The following is a 13,577-nucleotide window of genomic DNA, read 5'->3' on the forward strand; positions in this document are numbered from 1 at the left end:
GGCGGTGCTCGCGAAAAACCCCGGGGCGTTTCTGCAGTGACCCCCCATCGCTGAAGCCGCTTCATCGGCACCCAACACGGCTCCCCAGCAGAAGGCAAAGCCGCCCGCACTGTTGCATCTGATTTTGGACCAAGCACATCAGGGGAGAGCGCGAACGCAGTCCCCCACTACCAGAAATTATGCAGTCGAGATTCCCACATTTGGGGAATTCGCAGGGGTCAGCACAGCCGGAGTGCAATGGCCGAGCCTCGCCCTGGGTGAACCGATTTCGATTTTTAAGAACTTTATTTTCTTTTCACAAAAAAATACAGGAAATCACAAATCAGAAAGCTTTACATTAATATACATACTTAAAACAGTATATATGATCACATCTCATTACATTTTGACACGGTAACAGTTACATAGCAACAATTTTCTTTTTTTCTGGTGCAAATCACATTCTTTACTTAAACATGATAATGTTTTTCACAGTTTCTTGAGATATTGACCTATGCTCTCTATTTCCCACAGATTTTCTGCTTCCTCCCTCCCTTCTCTCCACAGATCTCTGAGGTAATAGTTCTCTCGGGTGATGAACAGGGCCAGGCTACCTGCTGCCTTGACTGGGACCTCGATGCCTTTGAACAGCCCCATGTTCCTCACTCTCCACAGGGCGTCTTTCCCACTGTTCACCACAGCCCAGATCCTGTCAAACACGTCAGGGGGAAGTTTGACAGGAGAGATGCCGTATATGATGAAAGCAGCGGTCAGGGTAAATTGGGGCGAGAGAGCCTGCAACCAATCTTCAAACTGTGCCCAGAAGGCCTTAGCAAAAAAGCAGGACCACAGGAGATGGGTCACAGTCTCCTCCTCGCCGCAGCCCACCCTAACGCAGCGAGGGCTGGGGGTGAGGCCCCTACGGTACAAGAAAGTTCGTACCGGTAAGCACTGGTGGACGACACTCCAGGCTAAATCTCTGTGAATGTTGCACAGAAATTTAGAGGATGTGTGTTTCCACACCTTCCTTGTTTGGGCTGATGTTAAAATGCCCACAGGGGTCTGCCTATTGTTCTGGGGTGCTACGAAATCTTCCAGTTTTTGGACGCTGACATCTCGGAGGGGAATATGGCCAATTGGGTGAGATCTTAGAAAACTTTTAACTGTCCCATAAATTGCAGGGCATGTGTCAGAGAGTGGGACGTCCAGCTTGGGTCTGACACCCCACACTCTGAACACCTCCCTACCTACCCAGAGCCTGGAAAAATAAGTCCAGGTACGCGCTGCAGGTGCTGTTGCAAAGCCTCTCAGCACAGAGGCCAGGAAAATGCACAGCAGCTTCGTAGCAATATCTGGGACAGACTTCCCCCCTGAGGGTAGCGGCCTGTACATTATTTCCCTTCTGAGTCTTTCCTGCTTCCCACCCCATAGAAATTGAAACATCAATCTCCTCAGCACCGCCGCAACACGGTGTGGGATTGGGAAGGTAGAAGCCAGAAAATTCAAGACAGGCAAGAGCTCGGCTTTGATGACCAGCACCTTCCCTGTCATGGTGAGGTCTCGGTCCTTCCATTGCATCAGTTTTTTGTTTAAGATTGGCAATTTGTTCTGCCAATTTACTGTTCCCATCTCTTCTCCAAAATACACCCCCAGGACCTTAATTCTCTTCTCTTGCAGCCTGAGATCATGTCCTTCTTTTGGCTCCCTCCAGTTCTGATAAAAAAATCTCACTCTTAGATGTGTTAATTTTTGCGGAGGAAGCCAAAGAGAACCGATCACAGCACTGCAGAGCTCTGCTAATTGAGGCATTGTCAGAGAGGAGCAGGGTGACGTCATCCATGTATAGAGATGTCTTTACCTCTCCTCCCCCACTTCCAGGCACTGGTATCCCATTAATGGCCTGATCCTGGCGCAAGGCACAGGCTAAGGGCTCCATAGCCAAAACGAATAACAAGGGGGATAATGGGCAGCCCTGCCTCACCCCTGAACAGACTTCAAAGGTGCGTGATCTATTGCCATTAACCATGACTCTGCTGTTGCTACCTGTGTACAGCAGGTTAATCCACTTTCTCATGATGGGGCCAAACTTCATGTGCTCAAGTACCGATGTTAAGTACTGCCGGTTTAGGCGGTCAAAGGCCTTTTCTAGGTCTACACCTAAAATGCACAGAGGGAGGGAGCGATCCTCAGAGTACAGACAGACATCCCTCAACAAGGCCAGGTTGTCGCTCATCAGGCGTCCTGCTATCCCACAAGTCTGTTCTTTCCCTACCAGTGAGGCCACTACATTTTGTAGGCGCAGGAAAAGGGCTTTGGACAGGATCTTAGTGTCCACGCCTAACAGGCTGAGGGGTCTCCAGTTCTTTATGTCATTTTTTGCTCCTTTCTTAAACAAGAGAGAGATAGTGCCTTCTCTTAAGGAGTCAGGCAGCAATTCTGTCTTGTAGCTTTCCTCGAATAGGAGCAGTAGCGGATCCTGAAGCAGATCCCAAAAGGTGCAATAAAATTCTTTAGGGAGCCCGTCAGCACCCGGAGTTTTCCCCTTCTGTAAGCTCTCCATAGCCTGTCTCAGCTCTTCTACTGTCAAATCCCTCTCAAGTACTTCCCTATCTTCTTCACTCAAAATGTTTTCTAGCTTTGAGGTAAAAAAAAGAATATCTTCATCCTTTACCTCTGTAGAGCTGTACAGTCTTGAGTAGAAGGCCTCGGTGCAGGAGAGGATAGCACTCGGCTCTGTTCTCTCTCGTCCCTCCTCATCAACTACACTTTCCATGACAGTCTTGGAGCCTACCACTTTCCTGAAAAAGAAGCGAGTACACTTCTCATTTTCTTCCAAGAACTGCACACTGCTTCTTAACAGCACTCCTCGACTACTTTCTTCGGCTATGCTCCGGATGTCCTTTTTTAAAAGGGCGATATCCTCGAGCACATCGAAGCCACTGTGCAGCATCGTGTAGAGACGCTGCAGCTGCCTCTGTTTCCTGGCTAGCACTCCTCTCCGTCTGGCAGCAGCCTTCCTTCCCTCAGCCATGAAAAAGGCCTTTGTCCTCACCTTCACCTCCTCCCACCACTCTCCTACTGACCCGTACAGACACTGCAAGGACAGCCACTGTGATAGTTTCTCCTTGTAGCGGGATACTACCCCCTCGTTCTCTAGCAGCTTTGTGTTGAGTTTCCAGAGGCCTGGGCCAAAGACAGTCCCGCCCTGGAGTTCCACTCTACACCCTAAAGCCTGATGATCTGAGAAGAAGACAGGCTGAAGAGTGACCCCAACAACTTTCACTCTCTCTGAGACAAAGCAATAGTCAATTCTGGAGCTGCTATTCCTCCCTGACCATGTATATCCTGCTGTTGTGGGATATATACATCTATATGTGTCTGAGAGTTTAAAGTCTTGAACTAAGTTTTGCAGGGCCAGTGAGCTGGAATCCAATTTTATCGGCGAGCTAGACTGCCTGTCTGTGTGCTCTAAGATACAATTAAAATCCCCTCCCACTATCACGTCTGTGCTGCATAACAATAGGGGGGAGAGTGCCTTGAGTAGCTCCACCCTTCCTCCTACGTCAGTAGGGCAATACACATTGATTAGCCGCAGGTTAACGGTCCCCCATTCCACATCCACACACAGCAACCTGCCATCTATGACCCTCTGAATACTTTTCAATTTGAATGCCCATCCTTTGAAAAGAATGGCCACGCCAGAGGCTCTGTTGTTATTGTCCCCTGACCAAACAGAAGGCCCTTTATCCCACCTATCTTCAAAACTTTTATACCTCTCTTGATAGGCTAAAGCACACTCCTGCAACATCAACACATCTCCCTCTCTCTGCTGGAGGTAATCAAAGACAGACTGGCATTTAACTCTGTCATTGATACCTCTTGTGTTAAGAGAAATTATGTTAAGAGCCATATTACATAAGAAAGTGGAACCAGTCTTTACAAAACACATTTCTCTTCGCTCTCACCTGTTACCTTTTTCTTTTTCTTTTTCTTCTTACCAATTTCCTGCCAGCCATCCTCTGAATGAGCCTTCATCAGGGTGGCAGCAGTAAAAGCGTTCACAGAGTCCATTTCAAGGAAGGGGGTAGAGGGAGGGGTGGAGAGGTTCCAGCTGTCCCCATCGCCATGCTCTCCTTCCTCCTCGCTCGGGGAGAAAACAGAGTCATTTTTTCTTTTCCTCAAGTCCAGCTCCTGGGAGCACTGAGGGGAAAGGGGTGCAGCCGATGCACCAGTCTCCTCTTCCCCCTCACCCACCAGCTGCTGCAGATCCTCCGTGATGGACTGGATGGAGGAGAGGAGGGCATCTGTAGCACTTGCAGAGTCTGAGGAAAGCAGCTCCGCTGAATCCTGGGTATCCTCGCTGGACCCGCTCCACCGGGGGGCCCCACACTGGCCCTCGTTCTGAGGAGCAGGAGTGGGGGAGGGGTCCTCGCTGTTCTCGGGGGTTTTCAAACCCTCGTGCTTGTCTGGTGCAGTCTGCGCTTGTGGGGGCGTAGTGGATTTCTCTTCCACCAGCCCCGGAGCCACAGCAGGACTGATCCTGGCTGGAGGCTGAGAGTCTTTGTCCAACAAGGGTTCTTTGTTTGACTTGTTGTTTGCTTTGGATTTTCGGGCCGGTTTGGCTGAAACAAGCACTGCCTCATCCTTTCTCATTTTGAGTTTATTGGCGTAGGCGTGAGGGCAGTTCTTAAAAACGTGTCCTTCCGAGCCACATAAATTGCACTTTGGCAGCATTGAACAGTCAGAGGCTAAATGTCCCTGTTTGCCACAGGTCTTGCAGCATTTCACAGTGCAGGACGATGCCAGGTGTCCCACAGCACCACAGCGCCGACACACCTTTGGTTGTCCCACATAAAACACATAGCCATTGCAGGCGCCCAGCCGGATTGTAGAGGGCAGGTGCCTTAAGCCTCCATTTACGCTGTCCGGTAGCAAGCGAACCTCGAATTTCCTTGCTCCTGTTTTTATACCATCAACATCTCTAACCTCAGTTCCATGGTGGACGGTGCAGTACTGGTTAAGCCAGGTGTGAATGTCCTCCATCTTTGCCAGTTCCGAGAACATAACAACATGCACCGTTTTCCTCTCTCTCTGTGTCAGAGGCTGCAAGTTGATCTTCTCAAGTGCAGGAACTTTGCCTCTTTTTGCCTCAAACACATCCACGCATTGTTCAAACAGAGGATAGGTAGCAAATACAACCTCAAATGCTTTCTGACCTGGGAGAGCAAAGATGAAATCCAAGTGCCGAGGTTCAAAGCCAAGTTCCTTCTGTAACACTTTTCTGCTGAACTGCATACGATCCATGAAGAGGTCATCCAAGAGCTCAAAACGTACAGCATTCTTACGGGATCCAAAGGTTGCCATTTCAAAATGGGTGAACCTCAGGTGAACCTCCTTCTTGATCAAGGTATCTCCCCTGCCAGGTAAGTATGAGTTGGACAGGCCCCTGCAAGCGGCCCGCACTCACAGCACAGTACTCGCAGCCTAGGCCAGCTCCTCGCCCCGCACGCCACCGCCTCCTGCTGGGCCCACTCTTTCGCACACTCACATGCCACACTAACACTCAAAAGCGAGGGCAAAGCGAGAAAACGAGCGCGTCGTTTCCTACACATCTGCAGTCGCCATTTCGCATCCGCAGCATGTCCCGGGATGCAATTCGGCCTCATTTACATATCACCAGGCCGGCAGATCGCCACGCAAGCTCGCGACGTGCGCCTGCCACACACCGAACAAACCTTTTCAGCAATTTCCAAAAAAACGAGCCTGCTCGCCTGCCCACAAGGCTCCGTCTCTTACCTGCTCTCCAGAGCCTGCTGCCTTCTGTGCTTTTCTCTCGGCACCGCTGCAGCGCACACAACTCCTGCAGCGGGGGCGGGGGGGAGAAAGTTCCCGCGCTCCGCCGCAGGGAAGGCTCGCTCCGTGCGCACACGTCCTTTCGATGCCGGTCCAACAAGTGCTCCGCGTTAGCAGCGTCGGGGCTCCGGCGTGTCGTGTCGCACCTCACCTCACCTCACCTCGCACTGCCCCCTCCTTGAATGTCTGGCGCTGGGCATGCCCCGCTCTCCTCCGCCTTATCTTATCGCGTGTGAGCACCGACAATGGCCACAATGCCGGGGAATGGCACCTGTAAAGTGTTAATTGGGGCACAGGAACAGCCCGTCTCGTCTCGGGGGGGCCGGCTTCAGAGACAATACAGCAAACACAGCGGGGCGGGGGGAGAGGACGACACCACACATGCGGGTACAATCAGCTCCGGCGGGAACGAGTCATTTGTCGGTCTTTTCAAGTGCCGAGAGCCGAGCAATCCTTCACTTGTATCGTTTCTCCCCGGTGACTAGGTCTCGCCCTGCGACTCTCGACTGGGCTCACCCCCGGCAGCCCAGCAGGTGTGAGCCTGGCCGGCCCCCGGGAAAGCTCCGGTTGCTGCTGCTCCTGCAGGAGCTGCTTTCCAAATCGCATTGCGTGCCTGGATGTTGGCGACTGTGCGACTGTGCTCCCGTGCTCCCTTCAGTTGCCTGGCCCTGCTCTTGCCCCGCACTGGAGCAGGACAAAGAAACTGCACAGTCGCCAACATCCAGGCACGCAATGCGATTTGGAAAGCAGCTCCTTTCCAAAGAGTTGCACACGAACGATCCTTGAGTCCCGCCCGGGGGGCCCGGAGCCCCCGCCACACACAGCTTCAAGTAGCGAGTCAGGCGCCGTTGCTTTCGCTTACGGCCACACCACCCTGAACACGCCCGATCTCGTCTGATCTCGGAAGCTAAGCACGGTCGGGCCTGGTTAGTACTTGGATGGGAGACCGCCTGGGAATACCAGGTGCTGTAAGCTTTTGCTCTCCCGGCCAGCAGGGGTCGCCGCTGGTGCCGTAGGCTTTGGGAGGAAAAACCCTCGACTATGGACATTTATTTCCCGGGGTGCTCACGAAAAGACCAAACATTTCAATCTTCCCACTTTTGTTTCATCCAGCAACACTGACTGGCAAACGGTATCGCGACGGTCGTCCATTTTTAAGGCATGCCAGTTCAGAAAGAGAAGCTCCCTCACATCCCTTCAGATGCACAAGAAACATGGATCAATCTGCTCATCGCTAAAGTGGCCCTTTGAATGGCATGCGTGTGACTCATATGAAAAAAAACGGCTGTAAAACGAATATCGAAGCTGCCTCTAAATCTGCAATTGAAGGTCAGTCAATAAACAACTCGTTTTGCGTACAAATATACATACATTCATTTATAACCGATTTCGTTCATTGAGCACGGATACAACAGAGGTACAGCCATTCACTATTTGACATTCCTGCACTGATACAGAACCCAACAATCAGAAAACTGGTGAACTGTCTTTAGCATTAGCATACAGTACCGAGGCCCCCATGACCAAATCAAGGCTAACCTCGATCTGCATCCTAAACCATGCAAACTACAGCAAAAAGACTCGCTTTGAAAAGGGAATTCATGTCCAGGAGGAGTAGTGTAATTAGCTTGAAATGCTTCCATGGACCTATAACTAAGAAAATACGAGAAATAGTGGCATCCACTCCTTTCGAATTGTGGTCCTGCTTCGGGGTACATCGTTTTACTCTTACTTCATGCACTTCAAGTTGACCATCACACCTTGATCTTCTGGTTGGATTAGCAATGTGTTGCATGCCGGTAAGAACTCGGTTTCAATGCTGGGGTATAACGACTCATGAAGAGCTTTTGGTGTTGGATTTTGTTCTTAAGATATACAGTATTTATCTCTCTCTCTCTCTCTCTCTATATTATGAGTGCAGGACGTAAGGTAGTCAGGTTACATGGCACTACAAACTGGTACACACACACGGGCAACAGACTGAACTACAAAGTCAAACTGATGGAGTGTGAGAGAAACAATAAAGGATTACTGTCCCCGGACAGAGAGCGGAAGAAGCAAAAGTCAGCCAGACCACCAGGGTCAGACAAGCTGAAAGATCACAATTGAAGTACCTTGTCACGAGGTGAACATTTAACGTGTATAAGCACAAGATTGTTTTTTGTGGTTATACAAATAGCGTTATGGCTGTAGCAGGCATGAAAAGGAGGACCACGTTGTCAGGCGGTGCTCGCGAAAAACCCCGGGGCGTTTCTGCAGTGACCCCCCATCTCTGAAAGCCGCTTCAGGGGCACCCGGCACAGCTCCCCAGCAGAAGGCAAAGCCGCCCGCACTGTTGCATCTGATTTTGGACCAAGCACATCAGGGGAGAGCGCGAACGCAGTCCCCCACTACTAGAAATTATGCAGTCGAGATTCCCACATTTGGGGAATTCGCAGGGGTCAGCACAGCCGGAGTGCAATGGCCGAGCCTCGCCCTGGGTGAACCGATTTCGATTTTTAAGAACTTTATTTTCTTTTCACAAAAAAATACAGGAAATCACAAATCAGAAAGCTTTACATTAATATACATACTTAAAACAGTATATATGATCACATCTCATTACATTTTGACACGGTAACAGTTACATAGCAACAATTTTCTTTTTTTCTGGTGCAAATCACATTCTTTATTTAAACATGATAATGTTTTTCACAGTTTCTTGAGATGTTGACCTATGCTCTCTGTTTCCCACAGATTTTCTGCTTCCTCCCTCCCTTCTCTCCACAGATCTCTGAGGTAATAGTTCTCTCGGGTGATGAACAGGGCCAGGCTACCTGCTGCCTTGACTGGGACCTCGATGCCTTTGAACAGCCCCATGTTCCTCACTCTCCACAGGGCGTCTTTCCCACTGTTCACCACGGCCCAGATCCTGTCAAACACGTCAGGAGGAAGCTTGACAGGAGAGATGCCGTATCTAACGAAAGCAGCGGTCAGGGTAAATTGGGGCGAGAGAGCCTGCAACCAATCTTCAAACTGGGCCCAGAAGGCCTTAGCAAAAAAGCAGGACCACAGGAGATGGGTCACAGTCTCCTCCTCGCCGCAGCCCACCCTAACGCAGCGAGGGCTGGGGGTGAGGCCCCTACGGTACAAGAAAGTTCGTACCGGTAAGCACTGGTGGACGACACTCCAGGCTAAATCTCTGTGAATGTTGCACAGAAATTTAGAGGATGTGTGTTTCCACACCTTCCTTGTTTGGGCTGATGTTAAAATGCCCACAGGGGTCTGCCTATTGTTCTGGGGTGCTACGAAATCTTCCAGTTTTTGGACGCTGACATCTCGGAGGGGAATATGGCCAATTGGGTGAGATCTTAGAAAACTTTTAACTGTCCCATAAATTGCAGGGCATGTGTCAGAGAGTGGGACGTCCAGCTTGGGTCTGACACCCCACACTCTGAACACCTCCCTACCTACCCAGAGCCTGGAAAAATAAGTCCAGGTACGCGCTGCAGGTGCTGTTGCAAAGCCTCTCAGCACAGAGGCCAGGAAAATGCACAGCAGCTTCGTAGCAATATCTGGGACAGACTTCCCCCCTGAGGGTAGCGGCCTGTACATTATTTCCCTTCTGAGTCTTTCCTGCTTCCCACCCCATAGAAATTGAAACATCAATCTCCTCAGCACCGCCGCAACACGGTGTGGGATTGGGAAGGTAGAAGCCAGAAAATTCAAGACAGGCAAGAGCTCGGCTTTGATGACCAGCACCTTCCCTGTCATGGTGAGGTCTCGGTCCTTCCATTGCATCAGTTTTTTGTTTAAGATTGGCAATTTGTTCTGCCAATTTACTGTTCCCATCTCTTCTCCAAAATACACCCCCAGGACCTTAATTCTCTTCTCTTGCAGCCTGAGATCATGTCCTTCTTTTGGCTCCCTCCAGTTCTGATAAAAAATCTCACTCTTAGATGTGTTAATTTTTGCGGAGGAAGCCAAAGAGAACCGATCACAGCACTGCAGAGCTCTGCTAATTGAGGCATTGTCAGAGAGGAGCAGGGTGACGTCATCCATGTATAGAGATGTCTTTACCTCTCCTCCCCCACTTCCAGGCACTGGTATCCCATTAATGGCCTGATCCTGGCGCAAGGCACAGGCTAAGGGCTCCATAGCCAAAACGAATAACAAGGGGGATAATGGGCAGCCCTGCCTCACCCCTGAACAGACTTCAAAGGTGCGTGATCTATTGCCATTAACCATGACTCTGCTGTTGCTACCTGTGTACAGCAGGTTAATCCACTTTCTCATGATGGGGCCAAACTTCATGTGCTCAAGTACCGATGTTAAGTACTGCCGGTTTAGGCGGTCAAAGGCCTTTTCTAGGTCTACACCTAAAATGCACAGAGGGAGGGAGCGATCCTCAGAGTACAGACAGACATCCCTCAACAAGGCCAGGTTGTCGCTCATCAGGCGTCCTGCTATCCCACAAGTCTGTTCTTTCCCTACCAGTGAGGCCACTACATTTTGTAGGCGCAGGAAAAGGGCTTTGGACAGGATCTTAGTGTCCACGCCTAACAGGCTGAGGGGTCTCCAGTTCTTTATGTCATTTTTTGCTCCTTTCTTAAACAAGAGAGAGATAGTGCCTTCTCTTAAGGAGTCAGGCAGCAATTCTGTCTTGTAGCTTTCCTCGAATAGGAGCAGTAGCGGATCCTGAAGCAGATCCCAAAAGGTGCAATAAAATTCTTTAGGGAGCCCGTCAGCACCCGGAGTTTTCCCCTTCTGTAAGCTCTCCATAGCCTGTCTCAGCTCTTCTACTGTCAAATCCCTCTCAAGTACTTCCCTATCTTCTTCACTCAAAATGTTTTCTAGCTTTGAGGTAAAAAAATGAATATCTTCATCCTTTACCTCTGTAGAGCTGTACAGTCTTGAGTAGAAGGCCTCGGTGCAGGAGAGGATAGCACTCGGCTCTGTTCTCTCTCGTCCCTCCTCATCAACTACACTTTCCATGACAGTCTTGGAGCCTACCACTTTCCTGAAAAAGAAGCAAGTACACTTCTCATTTTCTTCCAAGAACTGCACTCTGCTTCTTAACAGCACTCCTCGACTACTTTCTTCGGCTATGCTCCGGATGTCCTTTTTTAAAAGGGCGATATCCTCGAGCACATCGAAGCCACTGTGCAGCATCGTGTAGAGACGCTGCAGCTGCCTCTGTTTCCTGGCTAGCACTCCTCTCCATCTGGCAGCAGCCTTCCTTCCCTCAGCCATGAAAAAGGCCTTTGTCCTCACCTTCACCTCCTCCCACCACTCTCCTACTGACCCGTACAGACACTGCAAGGACAGCCACTGTGATAGTTTCTCCTTGTAGCGGGATACTACCCCCTCGTTCTCTAGCAGCTTTGTGTTGAGTTTCCAGAGGCCTGGGCCAAAGACAGTCCCGCCCTGGAGTTCCACTCTACACCCTAAAGCCTGATGATCTGAGAAGAAGACAGGCTGAAGAGTGACCCCAACAACTTTCACTCTCTCTGAGACAAAGCAATAGTCAATTCTGGAGCTGCTATTCCTCCCTGACCATGTATATCCTGCTGTTGTGGGATATATACATCTATATGTGTCTGAGAGTTTAAAGTCTTGAACTAAGTTTTGCAGGGCCAGTGAGCTGGAATCCAATTTTATCGGCGAGCTAGACTGCCTGTCTGTGTGCTCTAAGATACAATTAAAATCCCCTCCCACTATCACGTCTGTGCTGCATAACAATAGGGGGGAGAGTGCCTTGAGTAGCTCCACCCTTCCTCCTACGTCAGTAGGGCAATACACATTGATTAGCCGCAGGTTAACGGTCCCCCATTCCACATCCACACACAGCAACCTGCCATCTATGACCCTCTGAATACTTTTCAATTTGAATGCCCATCCTTTGAAAAGAATGGCCACGCCAGAGGCTCTGTTGTTATTGTCCCCTGACCAAACAGAAGGCCCTTTATCCCACCTATCTTCAAAACTTTTATACCTCTCTTGATAGGCTAAAGCACACTCCTGCAACATCAACACATCTCCCTCTCTCTGCTGGAGGTAATCAAAGACAGACTGGCATTTAACTCTGTCATTGATACCTCTTGTGTTAAGAGAAATTATGTTAAGAGCCATATTACATAAGAAAGTGGAACCAGTCTTTACAAAACACATTTCTCTTCGGTCTCACCTGTTACCTTTTTCTTTTTCTTTTTCTTCTTACCAATTTCCTGCCAGCCATCCTCTGAATGAGCCTTCATCAGGGTGGCAGCAGTAAAAGCGTTCACAGAGTCCATTTCAAGGAAGGGGGTAGAGGGAGGGGTGGAGAGGTTCCAGCTGTCCCCATCGCCATGCTCTCCTTCCTCCTCGCTCGGGGAGAAAACAGAGTCATTTTTTCTTTTCCTCAAGTCCAGCTCCTGGGAGCACTGAGGGGAAAGGGGTGCAGCCGATGCACCAGTCTCCTCTTCCCCCTCACCCACCAGCTGCTGCAGATCCTCCGTGATGGACTGGATGGAGGAGAGGAGGGCATCTGTAGCACTTGCAGAGTCTGAGAAAAGCAGCTCCGCTGAATCCTGGGTATCCTCGCTGGACCCGCTCCACCGGGGGGCCCCACACTGGCCCTCGTTCTGAGGAGCAGGAGTGGGGGAGGGGTCCTCGCTGTTCTCGGGGGTTTTCAAACCCTCGTGCTTGTCTGGTGCAGTCTGCAGTTGTGGGGGCGTAGTGGATTTCTCTTCCACCAGCCCCGGAGCCACAGCAGGACTGATCCTGGCTGGAGGCTGAGAGTCTTTGTCCAACAAGGGTTCTTTGTTTGACTTGTTGTTTGCTTTGGATTTTCGGGCCGGTTTGGCTGAAACAAGCACTGCCTCATCCTTTCTCATTTTGAGTTTATTGGCGTAGGCGTGAGGGCAGTTCTTAAAAACGTGTCCTTCCGAGCCACATAAATTGCACTTTGGCAGCATTGAACAGTCAGAGGCTAAATGTCCCTGTTTGCCACAGGTCTTGCAGCATTTCACAGTGCAGGACGATGCCAGGTGTCCCACAGCACCACAGCGCCGACACACCTTTGGTTGTCCCACATAAAACACATAGCCATTGCAGGCGCCCAGCCGGATTGTAGAGGGCAGGTGCCTTAAGCCTCCATTTACGCTGTCCGGTAGCAAGCGAACCTCGAATTTCCTTGCTCCTGTTTTTATACCATCAACATCTCTAACCTCAGTTCCATGGTGGACGGTGCAGTACTGGTTAAGCCAGGTGTGAATGTCCTCCGTCTTTGCCAGTTCCGAGAACATAACAACATGCACCGTTTTCCTCTCTCTCTGTGTCAGAGGCTGCAAGTTGATCTTCTCAAGTGCAGGAACTTTGCCTCTTTTTGCCTCAAACACATCCACGCATTGTTCAAACAGAGGATAGGTAGCAAATACAACCTCAAATGCTTTCTGACCTGGGAGAGCGAAGATGAAATCCAAGTGCCGAGGTTCAAAGCCAAGTTCCTTCTGTAACACTTTTCTGCTGAACTGCATACGATCCATGAAGAGGTCATCCAAGAGCTCAAAACGTACAGCATTCTTACGGGATCCAAAGGTTGCCATTTCAAAAACCGCAAATCGAACACTGCTTCCAACAAAAGAAAAACAATCCAACTACTCCACCTACAGGCTGATCAAGGTATCTCCCCTGCCAGGTAAGTATGAGTTGGATAGGCCCCTGCAAGCGGCCCGCACTCACAGCACAGTACTCGCAGCCTAGGCCAGCTCCTCGCCCCGCACGCC

General features: G+C 50.2%; 3 non-coding genes across 3 annotated transcripts; 1 reads left to right on the forward strand and 2 right to left on the reverse strand.

Annotated features, from left to right (window-relative positions):
- Window positions 1–139: 139 nt before the first annotated feature.
- Window positions 140–309, reverse strand: LOC138241431 (U1 spliceosomal RNA). Its single transcript, XR_011190655.1, has one exon. It is a non-coding gene; the product is annotated as a U1 spliceosomal RNA (small nuclear RNA).
- A 6,379-nt stretch (window positions 310–6,688) lies between these two features.
- LOC138241775 (5S ribosomal RNA) lies at window positions 6,689–6,807 on the forward strand. The gene has a single exon (XR_011191054.1). It is a non-coding gene; the product is annotated as a 5S ribosomal RNA (ribosomal RNA).
- A 1,387-nt stretch (window positions 6,808–8,194) lies between these two features.
- LOC138241450 (U1 spliceosomal RNA) lies at window positions 8,195–8,364 on the reverse strand. Its single transcript, XR_011190680.1, has one exon. It is a non-coding gene; the product is annotated as a U1 spliceosomal RNA (small nuclear RNA).
- Between the last annotated feature and the right edge of the window lie 5,213 nt (window positions 8,365–13,577).

The sequence above is a fragment of the Lepisosteus oculatus genome, chromosome 1, assembly GCF_040954835.1.
Source record: "Lepisosteus oculatus isolate fLepOcu1 chromosome 1, fLepOcu1.hap2, whole genome shotgun sequence".
NCBI lineage: Eukaryota > Metazoa > Chordata > Actinopteri > Semionotiformes > Lepisosteidae > Lepisosteus > Lepisosteus oculatus.